We start from the raw sequence: 15,811 nt of genomic DNA, 5'->3' as shown, positions 1-15,811 counted from the left end.
TCCTTTCTTTTCTATTTTTTGGAACAGTTTCAGAAGAATACGTGTTAATTCCTCTTTAAATGTTTGATAGCATTCCCCTGGGAAGCCATTTGGCCCTGGGCTCTTGTTTGTTGAGAGATTTTTGATGACTCCTTGAATCTCCTTACTGGTTATAGGTCTGTTCAGGTTTTCTGTTTTTCCTTGGTTCAATTTCGATAGTTTATATGTCTCTAGGAATGCATCCATTTCTTCCAGATTGTCAAATTTGCTGGCATATAGTTTCTCATGATATGTTCTTATAATTATATTTCTTTGCTTTTGGTTGTGATCTCTCCTCTTTCATTCATGATTTTATTAATTTGGGTCCTTTCTCTTTTCTTTTTGGTAAATCTGGCCAGGGGTTTATCAATCTTATTAATTCTTTCAATGAACCAGCCTCTAGTTTCATTGATGTGTTCTACTGGTTGTGTTTTTGTTGTTGTTTTGTTTTCTGTTTCTATTTCACTGATTTCTGCTTGATCTTTATTATTTCTCTTCTCCTGCTTGGTTTAGCCTTTCTTTGCTGTTCTTTCTCCAGCTCCTTTAGGTGTAGGGTGAGGTTGTGTACTTCAGACCTTTCTTGTTTCTTGAGAAAGGCTTATATCGCTATATACTTTCCTCTCAGGACTGCCTTTGCTGTGTCCCACAGATTTTGAACAGTTGTGTTTTCATTTTTCATTTGTTTCCATGAATTTTTTCAATTCTTCATTAATGTCCTGATTGAACCATTCATTCTTTAGTAGGATGCCCTTTAGCCTCCATGTATTTGAGTTCTTTCCAGTTTTCCTCTTGTGATTGAGTTCTAGCTTCAGAGCATTGTGGTCTGAAAATATGTAGGGAATGAGCCCAATCTTTTGGTACCAGTTGATACCTGATTTGTTACCCAGGATGTGATCTATTCTGGAGAATGTTCCACATGCACTAGAGAAGAATGTGTGTTCTGCTGTTTTGGGATGGAATGTTCTCAGTATATCTGTGATGTCCATCTGGTCCAGTGTGTCATTTAAGGCCTTTATTTCCTTGTTGATCTTTTGCTTGGATGGTCTGTCCATTTCAGTGAGGGGTGTGTTAAATTCCCCTACTATTATTCTATTAGCGTTGTTGTGTTTCTTTCATTTTGTTATTAATTGGTTTATATAGTTGGCTGCTCCCATGTTAGGGGCATAGATATTTAAAATTATTAGATCTTCTTGTTGGACAGACCCTTTGAGTATGATATAGTGTCCTTCCTCATCTCTTATTATAGTCTTTGGCTTAAAATCTAATTTATCTGATATAAGGATTGCCACCCCAGCTTTCTTCTGATGTCCATTAGCATGGTAAGTTGTTTTCCACCCCCTCACTTTACATCTGGAGGTGTCCTTGGGTCTAAAATGAGTTTCTTGTAGATAGCATATTGATGGGTTTTGTTTTTTTATCCATTCTGATACCCTGTGTCTTTTGATTGACCATTTAGCCCATTTACATTCAGGGTAACTACTGAAAGATATGAATTTAGTGCCATTGTATTGCCTGTAAGGTGACTGTTAATGTATATTGTCTCTGATCCTTTCTGGTCTGCTACTTTTAGGCTCTCTCTTTGTTTAGAGGACCACTTTCAATATTTCCTGTAGAACTGGTTTGGTGTTTACAAATTCTTTTAGTTTTTGTTTGTCCTGGAAGCTTTTTATCTCTCCTTCTATTTTCAATGATAGCCTAGCTGGATATAGTATTCTTGCCTGCATATTTTTCTCACTTAGTCCTCTGAATATATCATGCCAGTTCTTTCTGGCCTGCCAGGTCTCTGTGGATAAGTCTGCTGTCGATCTAATCATTTTACCATTGTATGTTACAGACTTCTAGTCCCGAGCTGCTCTCAGGATTTTCTCTTTGTCACTAAGACTTGTAAGTTTTACTATTAGATGATAGGGTGTGAACCTATTTTTATTGATTTTTAGGGTATTCTTTGTGCCTCCTGGATTTGATGCTTGCTCCCTTTGCCATATTAGGAAAATTCTCTATTATAATTCACTTCAATATACCTTCTACCTCCCTCCTTTCTTCTCCTTCTGGAATCACAATTATTCTAATATTGTTTCATTTTATGGTATCACTTATCTCTCGAATTCTCCCCTCGTGGTCCAGTAGTTGTTTGTCTCTCTTGTGCTCAGTTGCTTTATTCTCCATCATTTGGTCTTCTATATCACTAATTCTCTCTTCTGCTTCATTTATCTTTGCAGTAAGAGCCTCTATTCTTGATTGCACCTCATTAATACCTCTTTTGATTTCATCTTGGTTAGATTTTAGTTCTTTTATTTCTCCAGAAAGGGATTTTATTTTTCCATACAGGGTTTCTCTAATATCTTCCATGCATTTTTCGAGCCCAGCTAGCACCTTGAGAATCGTCATTCTGAACTCTAGATCAGACATACTACCAATGTCCATATTGATTAGGTCCCTAGCCTTCAGTACTGCCTCTTGTTCTTTTTTTTAATTTTTTTTTTGGGGGGGGTGAGTTTGAGTGCCCTGTCATTTTATCCAGATAAGAATAAAATACTAAAAGGGTAGCAAAGACCTCAGAAAAATGTATGCTAACCAAATCACAATAGATCCCCAAATTGGGGGGAGAAGAAAGGGGGTAAAAAAATTAAAACCAATTTAAAATACAGACACACACATACACACACATATTAGACTGGTGAATAAAACAGAGCCACCCACCCACCCACTTGATTTTGGGTGTATTTTGGTCTCTTAGAAGAAACTACCTCCCAAAATTTTAAAGAAAGTAAAACTTATATATATACAAAAATAAGGGTAAACACAATGAAGGGATGGAATATAACTATAAAGATGAGAATTTTTAAAAAATTTCTAAAAAAGGAATTGATAAGATAAGTTGGTTGGAAAATGAAAGAAAAAGAAAGTGGAGAGAATTTGCTCAGGCTGGAGACTGGAACAAAGCCCTGTGCTGGAGTTAGGGTATATTTTGATCTACTAGAAGAAATTGTATCCCAAAATTTTTTAGAAGAAAAAACCCTATATGTATTAAAAAAAATTAAGTTAGATACAATGAAGGATAAAATATGACTATACTAATGAAAGTTTAAAAAGATTTTTTTAAGAAAGGTATTGTTAAGATAGACTAGTTTAAAAAAAAAACATTAAAAGAGCAATGAGGAAAAGCTTAAAAAACTAGAATAAGAAAAAAATAAAATTAAAGAAATTTAATTAACCTTGCAAGACTAAAGAATCATGGGGAGAAAGCCATGAATTCCATGCTTTGCTTTCCCCTCCTCTGGAATTCTGCTGATCTCCTTGATCAGTGAACTTGGTCTTGGCTGAATGTTCTTGCTGATCTTTTGGAAGAGGAGCCTGGTGTAGTGATTCTCAAATGTCTTTGCCCGAGGCAGAATTGTGCCACCCTTGCCAGAGGCCACGCTAAGTAATCTGCTTGGGTTCGCGCTCAGGAGCTTTTGTTCCCTGAATGCTTTCCATAGAGCTATGGAGGACGGAAATGAAAATGGCAGCCTGCCAATCTCTGGACCGGAGGAGCTGAGAGCTCGGGGCCCCACTCTTCTGTGCAATCTCGGAGAAAAGCGGTCAGTCACTCCCATCTCTCTGGTCCCTGGCCATGCTCCAAGCTCACCCAGCCTGTGACTGAGCATTTCTGCCTCTGGCTCCAAACCCAGCAGATTCCTGCCACGTTGCTCTTCCAGTGGAAAGGGGGGGTCTCCCCAGATCTGCCACTTGTGGGGTCCCTGCTCAAAGAGCAGTGGTCTGACTCTGCCATGGATCACAGTTCAAAGTAACCCCAAGCTGAGAGTTCACTCCTCAGCTCCGTCTCTGTAGTTGGCTTCCCCACTCTGATACCTGCGAGCTCTGCCACACTCAGACACCTCCGATCCTTCTGTGACCCTGCAAGACCCGAGACCATACTGTCCCCATGAGGGTTCCACCCCTGCTTAGCCTCCTGAGCAATATCCCTCAGTGGAGCAGACTTGTTAAAGTTCCAATTTTGTAGTCTGTTGCTCCACCACTTGCTGGCAGCTGGCCCCTCCCCCCGTGATCTATATTCCCATTGCTTCGGATTCACTTCTCTGCACGTCCTACCTTTCAGAAAGTGGTCAATTTTCTGTTTCTAGAATTGCTGCTCTTCTTCTCTTCAATCTCCTATTGGGTTTGTAGGTGTTCAGAATGGTTTGATAACTATCTAGCTGAACTGCTGCGACCAGATGTCTTCTCAGTCTGCTACTCCTCCACCATCTTGACTCTCTCACCAGCTTCTAGACTGTTTTAATTGCAGAGATCTTTATGTTGCTGAAGCCAAATTCACTATTAAAAAAAAAAAAAGTTGCCTTTGGCAATAGCTTTTCTGTGGTAACCAGAATTGTTTCCATATTAGAAAGCCAATACAAATACATAAATGACACTTTTGAAGATTATTTTAAATTGCAACTCTTACCCATATGTCTTGACTTCATACTTTTTACTAATCAAAATAGTGCCTTATTTTTATTGATGGATTTTAATAAGTAGTGTTATGATTTGGTCTTACACAATGAATAATTATTACCAGTAAGTCTATTTTTTCTGTTTTATATATTACAGATTCCATTTAGATTTCATTAGATAAAAGAGACCTACACCTAAAATAATTTGAAAAATACTGATCTAGTCCAAGGTCATTAATTTTACAAATTGAAAAATTAAAGTTAAGGTTAAGTTATATAGAGCTAGAAACCTGTGCAGCCACTCTGGAAAATAATATGGAGGTTCCTCAAAAAGTTGAAAATAGAGCTACCCCTACAACCCAGCAATTGCACTACTGGGTACTTACCCTAAAGATACAAATGTAGCGATCTGAAGGGACATGTGCACCCAAATGTTTATAGCAGCAATGTCCACAATAGCCAAACTATGGAAAGAACCTAGATGTCCATCAACAAATGAAAGGATAAAGATGTTGTATACACACACACAAGCACACACACACGTGCGCGCGCACACACACACACACACACACACACACACACACATATATGATATAATACTATGCAGCTATCAAAAAACACCATGAAATCTTACCATTTGCAGCAACATGGATGGAACTAGAAGGTTTTAGGCTAAGTGAAATAAGTCAATCAGAGCAAGACAATTATTTTATGATCTCCCTGATATGAGGAATTTGAGAGGCAAGGCGGGGGTTCATGGGGGGAATGGAGGGAAAAATGAAACACAATGGGACCAAGGAGGGAGACAAACCATAAGAGACTCTTAATCTCAGGAAACAAACTGAGGGTTGCTAGAGGAATGGGAAGGATAGCGTGGCTGGGTTATGGACATTGGGGAGGGTATGTGCTATGGTGAGTGCTGTGAATTGTGTAAGACTGATGATTCACAGATCTATACCCCTGAAACAAATAATATACTATATGTTAATAAAAATATTATATAGAGCTAGAAAATTTCAGATTCTACATTTCCTAACCATTAGCTCACTATTCTATTATTTGTTACCTCATCTCTGAGTTCCTATAGTACATTTATTTTATGCCATGGCATTTAGTTTGTATGCAAACATTCATTTCATTTACTCAAAAAGTTATTCCCTGTGCCAGGCACTCTTGTAGGCACTGCAGATAGCCCCCAAATTTAGAAATTATACTGAAAATAGGATAAGAGAAAAGTAGATTCTATTCAGACTCCATTTGATTTTGGTTGAATACACACCTACAATTAGCCACCTATATATATATATTACTGGGTGGTTTTAACATATTACTTACAAGAACTTTACTATTTTATTATTATATTTAAGGGAGTAAAAAATTTCTTTAGCGTTTTGAAAGGTGAGAAAAACAAATAATTCAACTCAAAGCACATTGTTTGCATACCATGTACCTGGTAATGTGTTTGGCAACCTCAAAAACAAAGCTATATGAAACAAGGAATGCGTGTGCATAAAACATTGTGGTCGGCATGCAATTAGCACTGCAGAATGAGAGAGGAATGAATAAGTAACTCTGAGCAGGAGTCTAGATGGGACTTTATGGAGGAGTTAACCCTAGAGTGTAAAGAACACAAGGTTGCTTTAAGAATGCAGAAGGAAGGGGCACTCTGATGGCTCAGTTGGTTGAGCATCTGCCTGCCTTTGGCTCAGGTCAGATCTCAGGGTTCTGGGATGGAGCCCCGCTTCAGACTCCCTGCTCTGCTCCCTCTCCCTCTGCCTACTTGTGCTGTCTCTCTCTCTCAGAAATAAATAAAATCTTAAAAAGAAAAAAAAAAAGAATACAGAAAGAAATCTTAACTCCAGGGAACAACACATGCATAGGCATGAAACTGAACAGTCCTGGCATTTCCATGAAAGTTAAATGCAGCAAACTACTAGGATGTCTTGGGAGGAGTGCTCAGTAAGCATTTTCAGGTATTATTAGGTTGAAGAATGGAAATAATGAAATGTGAGACCTTCTTATTTTGCACCTGGGTACTCCTCATGCATTTACCTATTTCTGTTCCTAGGTGTTAAGTTCTTTGAAAACATTGATGGTATTCTGTACTTTGCAATCTGACAGTGACACGTGCAGTGCTAAGCATGACAAGGACTCAGTACATGCTTGCCAATTAATTATGCTCATTGTTCACTCGACAAATATTTTTGACTCCAGCATGTGTAAGGTTCTATACTTTGTGCTATGAGAAATTTTTTAAAAAGTTGTAAGACAGCCAGCTTTCAAGGAGTCTTGAACCTAAAGCAAAAAATTATAAGGAATTTTTTCTGTTGTGATGATTTATATGGTCATGTGCTCACAGAGCTTATGCTCTTGTCAGAGGAAATCACAAGACGGTAAATGTTAAAAATGTAGAGGAAATAACAATAGGGTAAATGTAAAATGGGGTAAACACTAAGGAGAAAAACAATAAAGTAGGAAAGGGGGATATAAATTACCAGAGAGAAAAAGAGAAAGTAATTTAATTTCTCTTGCCTCCATATCCTTAATTCTAGAAAAGAAAAAATAATAATGTTTATTTATTAGGTTGTGATAAGGATTAAACAAGTTAATATATTTATGTGTAAAATATTCAGTGCTGTTCCCAGAAGATGGTAGCAAGTCAGCTAATATTGTTCATACATTTGTCTTGAATAGCTTTAGAATAGTAGTCACCTTATTTTCATCACTTATGAACTTCTTTTATTGAAGGATATACTTCCAAATGGTTTTGAACTAAAACTCCCTCATCCATATCTTGTTCATTTTAGCTTCTGTTTCTAATGCACTCACATCTAAAAATACTTTCTTATTGAAGTGAATCATTGTACTTTGATAGTATTTCTTCTAGAAAACAGTATCTGCTTATCTGGGTATCAGGTCACTGTTTTCTATTTCAGGCATGAGGCAGGCATCCAGACCTTCCTGCACAAAATATTCATTAATGCTTCATCATTTAGCCCATCGCAAGGTTAAAAGGTCTGACAAAATGAGACCTTTATGCTTGCTTACCAGCTTAAAAATATATATCCAATATTGGAATTGTTATCAGACAGAAACATAAAATCTTCAATATGACTCTTTTGGAACTAAGATCATTTGCACGGATGAGATGAAGTTTGAGGTCTCCTACTAACCTTTCTTTGTCTAACTTCAGTGCATCTTTAAATGTATCCTGTGTCTCCCTTTCTCTGATCCCTGAAAACTAGACTAGCTCACTCTTTGTGCTCCTTTAGCACTCCACTTTTAGCCCTATTATAGCCAGTGTCATTCAGTATTGTAATTACCTGTTTCCCTAATTGCCTTACTCCCTGCCCTCCACCTCCCAGTCATGTATGCTCTTTATGTTCAGTTCCTTGATATCCATTACTGTGCTTCACGTGTAGTTGATGCCCAGTAAATAGTTAAAACACTCAACCTAATGTCTGGAGTGCCTTTAATATATCAGGACTACAGGGACATAGTTATTTAATCTTGGTTCCATATTCCTTAGCTGCTGCTTTGTCCCTCCTGGTGGCTTTCTGAGGAACAGCAATGTTCAAGCATATGTACACCATGTCCTATACACATTCCCCTGTCCTGCTTTGACCTAAAACCAAAAGCAAAAAAAGAACAAGTAGGCTGGCTCTCAGGAAATACACAAAGATGGAGGAGCATCCTGTGTCGTAATTATGGTCCAGCATGTGGTCCTTACTCTTCCAATTAGAAGAAAAAGTTGAGGGTGCATGGCTGGCTCAGTCAATAGATACACGACTCTTGATCTCAAAGTCATGAGTTCAAGCCTTATGTTGGACATAGAGATTACTCTAAAAAATAAAGAAAATCAAGAAAAAAATTATTTGCCATTGCTCTCATGGGTGATGGGACTTTTTAGGGTCTGATACAGATCACCTGTATTTATAAGAAATTAATTTATAAGCCAAATGTAAGCCATTTATCTGTTTATTTGCTTTCATTGACTGAAATACTTATACCAAATATCCAAATTATGAACTTGATGATATCAAAGCACCTATGAAATCCAACAAAAATCAGAAGGTTGTTCATTAGCTATGGAAAGAGAACAAAATGAGCTACACTGTCCCAAGGATTATTTTGCCCTGACTGAGAAAGAACCTTGTCAGTGTCTCCTTGATGGCTAGGAGAAAATAGAGTAAGGGGTGAAAAGGTCTCAAATACACTTTTGAACGTCCTTATGATTTTTTTTCCTATTTGCTGAAAGGAAACAATGTTAAAAGTCGAGGGGTGGCATTTTACAACTCAATAATGGTAATGTACAATTTGCTTCCATAATTCTTTGATCCCAAGATGAGTTCTTAAGATAATGCTAATGTGGTGTTACTGATGATGGGGCTATAAAAGAAGGGGTGATAGAAGATTGAAGTTGGGTGAGAATTCTGTGTAACCTCTACCTCCTCCAACTCAAAAATCACCATGGTTTCAGTCATCTCAATTTTATCAAGAAAATTAACTGTTTGCTCATGGTTTTAACTGCCTTACCAGCTCTTCGCATACTGATGCGTGATGATCCACTGAGTTCATTCTCCACCACTGTGAAGAAACTATGAAGTATAGGTTAAATGGTTGTATTAAAAAAAAAAAAAAAAGTCGTACTTCTTGTCAGAGGCTACAGTGAGTCCTTCAAGCCTTATCTCAAGGTCCTTTCTATTCCAGAGATTGGAAACCCAAGTGCCTACAGAGGCCAGGCTGATGGGAATGAAGCAGGAACCCACTGCACTGAACTGGAGAGCCAAGTCCTTTCTGAAGGAGCAGCCACTGCTCCGTTCCAGATAATTGTTGAAAGGCAGGAATGTTGACCTAGTATTACCACATTGTCCAGTTTCTCAGGTAAAGCAGGAAATGCAAATTTTCATGTGAAATCCTTTAATTTAAATATAGTCAACTAATTTTACTATTAGTCTCAAACTGTGTACATGCCAAACACTTCTGCAAGTGGGATTTGGCCCAGAGTCTTCTCGTTTGTAACTTAGTCTTGTATTTTGTTTAACTGTTTGTTAAATTAGAGACTTCATTTTCTACAGGTTTTGCTTTTCTTCAGCATGTTCTCTAGGACACTCTATACCTGGTTTTATGATACTAAAACTGCCTTCCTCTGCAACCTGAATACTTTGCATAAGTTTTCTTTGGCTGCTACATTTCCTCTGCCTCCCTCAGCATTCCAGTTAGCAGTCCAATGCTAAGTGGAGTTTCCTTGAGACACTTTTCATATGATACCACAAAACATCTGTAGGTATTACTACTCATTCATTTTGTTCCTGGTGTGTGAGCTACATAAACACAGTAAAAGTTCACTTATTTCATGGGACTGAGGGATTATATGCTTTGGACTCCTGTTTTTGGAATCCACACAGAGATAATATTCCTTCTCTTCCTTCTTGAAAGACCTTATTGAACAACTAGACTATAGTTATCTTTTACATTTAATTACACTTGTTGGAAGCATTGATTGGACCTGAGTGTTCCTAGATATTGGTGCATATTTAGAGACAGTATCTTTGGGTGGGTTTCTACAATGGCTGAGGAGTCTTCTTATTCCCTCCTTGAGTAAACTGATTTTCAAGGTTAGTGGGCACCATTACCTCTCTTCAGAACTGATTACTCCAAGTAGTAACTGGGTATCTATTGCCAGATGAATTGAAGAGTGCTAAACACTTGTATGTAAAAGAGTATATAAATATGAGTTGTTTAAATATGTTATACAACCCCAGAGGGGCATAATTCATAATTGTCTCATTCTTTTTTTAACACAGATTTCTTTAATTAATTTTAAATTGAAGTATGACTGATATACAATATCCTATTACTTTCAGGTGTACATAATAGTGATTAAATATTTTCCTACCTTACAAAATGATCCCTATGATAAATCTAGTTACCACCTGTCCCTATACGGAGTTATTGCAACATTACTGACTGTATTCCCTATGCTGTACATTACATACTCATGACTTACTTATTTTATAACTGGAAAGTTTTACCTCTTAATCTCCTTCATTATTTTGCCTACCCTCCAAGCCCTCTCCCTTCTAGTAACAAAAGGTTTGTTTCCTGTATCTACAAGTCTGTTTTTGTTTCATTTTGTTTGTTCATTTGTTTTTTTAGATTCCGTAAGTAAGTGAAATCTGGTAGTGTTTGTCTTTCATTATCTGACTTACTTCACTTGGCATAATAACCTCTAGGTCCATTCATGCTGTCACAAATGGCAAGTTTCATTCTTCTTTGTGACTGAGTATATTCCATCATGTATATATGTACCACATCTTCTTTATTCATTCATCCATTAATGCGTGTTTAGATTGCTTCCGTATCTTAGCTATTGTAAATAATTCTGCAAAGAACATAGGGGTGCATATATCTCTTCAAATTGATGTTTTCATAATTGTCTCGTTATTTGTATAGTTTTGGGGGGAAAAATTGATATACATCATTTCTCAACAATGATTTGGCCTGTATATATTGAGTTGTTCCTGAAGTAGCCACAATACCAGTAATGTACAGATAAAATGTGAAAGTTACTCCTTAAACTTCTTTAGTCTACTCTACAATAGATTATGTAAATGCAGACAAGTATTTTTTTCTAAGTATTCTCTAAGAGAAACTTCACTATACTACAGAAAAACGAAAATAGCAAACTCTGCTGGTGGCTAATGCAAAAAGAAATCATAATTTTTCCCTCAGCAGTGTAGTGAGTTTTTCAGTTAATTTATAGATGTGCTGGTATAACTTATTATTATACTTTAAACAGTCCTCTCTTTTTTTTTTTTCAGAATACATATTTGGGAGCTAGTGATTGTATACTTTTTAGCTTTTAAGAAAGTAAACTGGGGGCACATGGGTGGCTCAGCCAGTTAAGGCTCCAACTCTTGGTTTTGGCCCAGGTCCTGATCTCAGGTTCATGAGATGAGCCCAACCTTGGCATCTGCACAATCTCTTCTTGAGATTCTCTGCCTTTCCCCATCCATTAGCCCCTCCCCCTACTTGCATACTCTCTCTCTCCCTCTTTCTCAAATAAATAAAAGAATGTATAGTAAGAATTTTTTACATATGTATACCAACCCTCACTTTCCACTTCCTTGAATATTTTTATCTTTATTTATTTATTTATTTTAGAGAGAGAGAGAGAGACTGCGTGAGCATGGGGGGCAGAGGGAAAGGGAGAGAGAGAATCTTAAGAAAGTTCCACCCCCAGTGCCGAACCCCGTGCCAGGCTCGATCTTAAAACCCTGAGATCATTATCTGAGCCAAAATCAAGAACTGAGGTGCCCTTAAATATTTTTAAAGGCACAAGGGGAAGCTTTAACTTTTCCCAATTGCTCTTTCTTTACAGTCATGCAGAATGGTAAGGGTAAAAAGAAAGCTTAGTTATGTGCAGTAATATATGTGAAATACTGGACATTATAAGGAGGAATTGCAAGGAGTACCCAGTTTAGACTTGGAAAACCAACTAATGGTTGGAGAAACCTGGGAAGGCCTCTCTGAGGAAGTGACATTTAAACCAAGAGAAATAGAAGTTGCTTTAATGAACAAGAATGTAGGGATGGGAGATATATTCCAAGCAGAAAATTAAGAGTGATACTCTGAAGCATTTTAGAACCAATCAAAGGGATAATCTTAATTTTTTTTTCTAGTATTTAGAACATCCAGGTTAATGTAGGATTTTGTATATTTTTCTCTACTTGGCTAAAACAGAAAGAAAAATAATAGCATAATACTAGGCACAAAGCTTGTGACTATTCCCAAAAAATGTTTCCCTAATGCTTTTAAAGATTAGGAAAACATTACTTGGCTGATCTATGGATATAATATTTAGTTTTTTGGAAATAATATTTTTCCTGATTGAAAAGTCAATACATTTTTGCTATGGAAAATTCTGAAAATACAGAAAAGCAATGAAGAAAATAAAAATCATTCATATTCCTACTAGCTAGAGACAACCAGTGAGAGGGCAGTGCTGCTCTATTCCACATCTACATATGTAGCAGCATTTTTGTAAATGAAGATTTGTAGTATTTTTTTTCACCTGACAATATCATGGATCTTTTACAGTGCTATTAAGTTTTCCATAACATGATTTTAATAGCTATGCATAAATAATAATTTAGCTACTCACTGTGTGCTGGCCACTGGTTTAAGACTTTTTTTTTTTTTTTAAGATTTCATTTATTTATTTGACAGACAGAGATCACAAGTAGTCAGAGAGGCAGGCAGAAAGAGAGGGGGAAGCAGGCTCCCCTCTGAGCAGAGAGTCTGATGCAGGGCTCGAGCCCAGGACCCTGGGATCATGACCTGAGCTGAAGGCAGAGGCTTAACCCACTGAGACACCCAGGCACCCCTGGTTTAAGACTTTTAACTTGTATCCACAGAACAATTCTATAGGGCTATAATCTCTGTTTTATAGAGGAAAGAAATTTTAAAACTTGCCCAAGGTCACAAACTAATAAAGGGTAGAGCTACATAGCTGCTCAATACAATAATTAATTTACATAAAACCCTATTTTTAGGCTTATGGGTTGTTTTCTGTATAATTTTTGGCTCTGAAAAAATAGTCATGATTTTGTGGGTTGGCAGTGTAGGTTGGGTTCAGCTGGGCCAGCTCATCCCTGGTCCACATGGCGTTGACTGGACTCCCATGTCTTAGCCAGCTGTTTTGACTGGACTAGCTGGGCTTGTCTCTCCTCACCTGGATTCCCATTCTTAAGCAGCCTGGTTCAGGTTGTTCTTGGGACAGTGACATTCCAAGAAGCAAGGGTGGAAGATGCAAGGTTTAGACTCAGCACTTGAGTCTATCACATCTATCACATTCCACTGGTCAGAGCAAGTTGCAAGGCCAGACTAGATTCAAAGTGCAGAGTAATAAATCCTACCCTGATAAAAGGAGCTACAGGCCAATTGCAGTCTACTATACTCAACATTTTGCTCTCTGAGGACTTCTGTGTGACTCGAGTGTATAAGTTGCATTGGCAGCTAGAAATGGATATAAATAATTCCCCTAACCATAGATGGGCATAGGCCAAGATGCCTGTTACCTTGACTTTAAGAACTGGCCTCCTTCTGAGGAACCTATTCCCATACCTTCCAAGTTTGTGGAAAAATATAACCTTCCTATGTAAATATGATCCCTCATGTATAGGTTGTGAATGTTTACACTTTTCTGCCCTAACAGGGCAAAGACATTGGGAACTGGAGAGCTTCAGTAATCAGGGCAGGAAAGATGTGCTTATAGATGTACCCTAACACAACTGTATGAAACAAATGTAAATGTGCTGAGGGTAGTTTGGGGTAAGTAGAGCCTGATAGTAGAACCTGATAGAGCCTTACATTGGATGCATATGAGAAGTATGTTTTAGAAAAGTGCTATACAATGAAGATAAGAACCAAATGACAATAAGAACCAGAATGAATATAGGGATCATCTAAGGGGAAGTTTTTTTAAAAATGAAAAAAGATGTAACTGCAAGATAAGTGTGCTCATAAATAAAAATGCATATAGCTTGAATAAATAGGTGAAAGGTGAAACAGATGGGGAGGTTGGATGGGAGGGCTGGCTAAGTACTGTGAAGGAGCTGTTTGAATAATTGATAGGAGGGTGAAAGGTAATTGGAAAGGAGAAACGTGATTGAGGGTTGCTCTAACAGCATAATTTAACTAATAATGATGTAAAGATTATGAGTATATCCATTTTTACCCAATCAAATGATAATAATGTTGTAGCCACTCAGACATTACTCTCCAAAATGCTAATGCTGATGTTATTTTTTTAATCCAATCATGTCTGTTGTGGTGTGTACATAATTATTTCGAAATTTAAGTATAGAGGTAGGTTTTATGTGAGATTTGTTCCCAGTTGGAGAACATGAGGCATTCACTTGCAAATGTTGGAATCGAATAGACTTCTTAATTAACTTTAAATATTTCAAGGACTAAGATGATAACCATAGCATAAAGAGTATAAATGATGGCTTAGAATTATATAATGTATGAAATATTGGTATTTTACCTGATTTACATAGTCTTACCTTGATAAATCAGCAGTTCATCTGGTATTCATTCTATCCTACTACACATCCAAGGAACTCCACTGGGTACAAGATCAATGTGTGATGTCATTTTAAATGTTTTAATAGAATTTACTCATGAAATTATATGACTCAAAAATCAACTTATTATTTTACCATTAGTCAAGTTTATGTGACGTAATTCAGAAGAAATTATAATGTTTGATGTTATTGGAAAGATTTATGAAGAATAGCTACTTATCAATTTTCATGATGTCATAATCTGATAGTCTTCATGATGTTTCGAGAATACTTTTAAAATATACATTTAATACTGCATTAAGTAGTGAGTGTATTCTTAGGTTGACAAGAATGTCAGCAAAGCAAATGAAGAAAAAGCTCTATTGCATTAATTAGCATCCTATTGAAATACAAGTTTAATTTTTATATTGTTGGATTCATTTAATTGTTTCTTTATTAATCCAATTAAATGTATATATAAACTACTTCATAAATAAAACTGATACACTTTACAAATAAAGCACAAAGTCAGTCTGTTAATTTTCTTAGAAGCCCTATCATACTTTCTACACAGAAATCATCACTCAGAGATTATGAGATCCTCAGGGACAGATCTAGAGCAAAACATCTTTTGTATATTTTGTCAACTTTAATACTCATTGGCTTCTATTGGCTTCTTTTAAAAACCTCTCTTTCATTTTAGATGCATATATTGCTAAAAAATCTTTATAAGCCTCCATGGCAAAAATCAGAATATAAAACTATGTTGATTCATTAGAATATACATAGTCTTCAGGAAGCACTTAAGCGCCTACTCCAGGCCAGGCACTACCAGGAACTGGGAATATAAGAAGGACCTAGAGAGACTCGTCCATGCTCTAAGGGCGTTTACATTCCGCTGGGAAGAGATAGCCGGTGAACAAACAAATAAATGATAACAAACAGATGGATGACAGGATGTATCAGTGACTTAAAGTCTGAGAGATTACCTGTGGTTTATAGTGTAGTGTCTTCCAGGACGTGACATCTAATTTGAATTCCAGATGGTCAGAAGAAGCCAATGCAAAGAAGTAAATCAAGCCACTAAATTCAATTCACCAAAAGCCCATTCTCAGACTAATTTATATATTGAAAGGAAGTAGGAAAATGAAAATGTTGGTAGAATTGTGGTACATCTCCTCAGAACATACACATATACACACACACACCACTTTTTGAGTTATATTATTGTTTCTGCCAAAACTGTGAAAAAAACTTCTAAATTCTGTCCTAAGTGTAAGATCTATT

General features: G+C 36.9%; 1 protein-coding gene across 4 annotated transcripts in view; it reads left to right on the top strand.

The window, feature by feature from the left end:
• Positions 1 to 15,811, top strand: part of MBD5 (methyl-CpG binding domain protein 5) — a 178,220-nt gene that overhangs the window by 95,899 nt on the left and 66,510 nt on the right. For all 4 annotated transcript variants that reach the window (XM_032354060.1, XM_032354061.1, XM_032354057.1 and 1 more), the window contains one exon: positions 9,162 to 9,335. The gene's annotated coding sequence lies outside the window, so the exon portion shown is untranslated. The remainder of the gene's footprint in view (positions 1 to 9,161; positions 9,336 to 15,811) is intronic.

Source organism: Mustela erminea, chromosome 8, assembly GCF_009829155.1.
Source record: "Mustela erminea isolate mMusErm1 chromosome 8, mMusErm1.Pri, whole genome shotgun sequence".
Lineage (NCBI taxonomy): Eukaryota > Metazoa > Chordata > Mammalia > Carnivora > Mustelidae > Mustela > Mustela erminea.
The sequence above is the reverse complement of the archived record's forward strand: the minus strand, read 5'-3'. Positions and strand labels throughout refer to the sequence as shown.